Here is a 3,489-nt window from a genome sequence, read left to right on the forward strand (position 1 = left end):
TTAGACGATCAAGAATATATATACTTTGTCGGGTCTCAGCTCAAGATGTCGATGAGTTACAAACGGAATTCTATCCTCATAAAAAAAATAAGTAAAATCGTGCTAAGTTCGGCCGGGCCGAATCTTGGTAACCCACCACCATGGTTCTGCTAAAAATTTATACAAAATAAATTTAGTTGAAGGGCATAATTTTATTCAGCATACCAAACTTCTGTCAAACCAACAAAAATTAAAGCTTCTAGGAACCGAACAAGGATAATCGAGAGATCGGTTTACATGGGAGCTATATCAGGTTATAGACCGATTTGAACAGAACTTGGCTCAGTTGTTGGAAGTCATAACAGAACACTTCGCGCTCAATTTCCGTCAAATCGGACAAAAACTGCGGCTTGTAAGCGCTCAAGAATTCAAATCGGAAGATCGGTTAATATGGAAGCTATGTCAGGTTATAGACCGATTTAGACCGTACTTGACACAGCTGTTGGAAGTCATAACCGGTTGGAAGTCACTACATTCAAAATTTTAGCCATATCGGACAAAGATTGCGGCTTGTAAAGCCTCAAGAAGTCAAATCGGGAGATCGGTTTTTATGGGAGCTATATCCAAATCTGACCCGATATAGCCCATTTGCAATCCCCAACGATCTACATCAATATAAAGTATCTGTGCTATATTTCAAGTGGCTAGCTTTACGCGTCCGACCACTATCGTGATTTCGAAAGACGGGCGCACATGGCTAGATCGATTCAAAATGTCGAGACGATCAAGAATATGTATATTTTATGGGGTCCTAGATCAATATTTCGGAATGACTAGATAGTATACCCCCATTCTATGGTGGTGGGTATAAAAAACAGAATTAGTTTATATGTCGCTGGAGGCATACCCACAGATTCCAGATCTCCTGGACTGTGAAAGGTTGTTCCTAGCCTTGCAAGCTGATCTGCTCTACAATTCCCTGAGCCGGCAGCCGGAACATGCGGTTTTTGAAGTCAGAAATACGTTCTCCATGGATATAATGGCTGCCTGGTTGTCTGAGAAAATATTAATGCCAATCGTCATTATGACATTATATCTTAGCCATTCAATCACCTTAATTGCAAGGATCTCCGCTTGATACACACTGCAGTGGTCGGATTATATTTTAATATGACCAGTTCTTGAACTTTAGAGTACACCCCAACGCCCACCTGGTTGTTTAGTTTGGAACCATCCGTATAGAGATCTATGTAACTTCTGTTGATGGGGATATCGTTATTCCAATCGGTTCTATCAGGAATAGTAGTACAGTAATTTTTATCAAAAAGCTGCACAGGTTAAGTGTAACCCACCTGCCTGAAACATTGGGAAGGATTACACAGTGTCCGTAGCCGCCACATGACCAAAGAGAAAGCTCCCTTAGAATCGAGGCAGTGGTCGCAGCAATTGGTCTAGACTCAATGTCCCGAGGCATTAGATGTAGCATTAAAATCAGTGCATCAGATGGTGTCGTCCTCAGTGCGGCTATGATGCAAAAAACGGCTTGTCTTTTGGATCCGATTAAGTATTCCAATTGCTTCTATATAATCTGTTCATCCGACTTTTAGTCTTAAGCATATACCGGAAGCAATTTCTAATCAAATTTTAAAAAACAATTAAAAAACGCATTGGATACGCATTACCATGGATATATATATTATCCTATTTTGTTATAAACCTACTATATCAATATTAATGTCCAGGTATGGGTCGATTTATATCATTTTAGGTACAGATACCGTGAAGTGAACATGAGTCATAAAATGAGTTTAAAACTTTGAAAAAATCAGGTTATAAATCAGGATTTTATCGTTTAAGATCCCAGATCTGCAGATCGGTACATATGGCAGATATATCTAAATATTCGGTTCGGATATCGGGTGGCCTAGTGCACTCCATGTTCCAAATTTATATCAAAACTAGCTGACCCGGGCCCGCTCCGATGCGCTTTCTTTTACTTTATATGGAACAAAAGTTTCCTTGGAATATTCATTTTCGACAATTAAAGATCTTTTAGTGAAATACCATGCTACGAAAATAGTATATCGCTTGACTAACAGTTTAACAATATAAGTGCCTTCATCTGAATCCCATGTGATCTTTATTGGTCTACGAATTTAGGTTTGGATATAAGGTGTACTCCATTCTTAAAATACTTCATTTCAGCCCGATATTCTCATGATGTCTGATTTAGTGGCGTTTCAGGGGGAGAGGTAGTCCCCCAGATATTTGGCCCTGAAAAATATCAGCATTGTGCTCTTCTCTAAAAAACCATTAATTTAAACTCCATATTGTCATTGGCTTAAGAGGAGTTTACAGGATGAGGCGTCCCCCAAACACATGGCCCCAAAATAGGTTATCAAATTCGTTTTCTAATCTCAAATACCTTTCATTTGAGCCACACTGGCATGGTCGAAATTTTTTTTCCCTTTGGGGTTGTTTTGTGAAAGGGGTGATGCCCTAAATACATGGTCCTACATTTGGATATAAAATTCGTATTCTACTCCCAAATACCTTTATTTGAGCCCCATATTGCGATGGTCACTAAAAAATTTCTGTTTGTGGGTTATTTTGGATATCAATTCTTGGGAAAATGGGTATCAATTCTTGCTCTACCCCCAATACCTTTCATTTAAGCTCCATATTGACATGGTGGGTAAATATGCCCGATTTAGGGGTATTTTGGGAATTGGAGTGGTCCCCCAAACACTAAACCCGGAAAATATATGGGCAACGTTCTCGATTCTCATATATCTATATATCATTTATTTGAACCTCATATTGCCACTGCCCTGAAAATTGGATATCAAATTCGTTTTCTAATCTCATTTAAACTCCTTATTGCAAAAGTCAGCAAATATGTCCGGCTTGGGGTATTGGCCCTAAAAACTATAAATATTTAGTTCCAATCTCTTTAGGACCCAAATTGTCTTGGTGAGCAAATACGTCCTATTTGGGGGTTGTAATGGTGGTGGGACATCCGCTAGACAGTTGGCCCCTAATGTTGATATCAGATACGTGGTGTACTCCCACATACCTTTAATTTGAGCCCCATATTTCCATAGTCGGCAAACATGACCGGCTTGGGGGTGTTTTGGGGGATGGGCGGCCACACAGTGAGTTGGCCTTGAAAATATATATCGGATTCGTGTTCCACTTTAAAAACCCTCTTATTTGAGCCTTATATTGCAATAGTCAGCAAATACTTACTATTTGGGTGGTGTTGTGGGGGTGGGGTGGCCCCATAGACACTTTTCCCGAATATTGATATCAAATTCGTGCTTTACTCCCAAAGTCCTTTCATTTGAGCCCCATATTGCCATGGTCGTAAATTTGTCCCATTTGGGGGATGTTTTTGGTGAGAGGCGGCCCCCCAAACACTTCGTCCCATATTTGGATATCAGATTCGTATTCTACATGCAAATACCTTTTATTGAAGCCCCATATTCCCATGGTCAGTAAATAAGTCCT

The sequence above is a fragment of the Stomoxys calcitrans genome, chromosome 3 (genome assembly GCF_963082655.1).
Source record: "Stomoxys calcitrans chromosome 3, idStoCalc2.1, whole genome shotgun sequence".
Lineage (NCBI taxonomy): Eukaryota > Metazoa > Arthropoda > Insecta > Diptera > Muscidae > Stomoxys > Stomoxys calcitrans.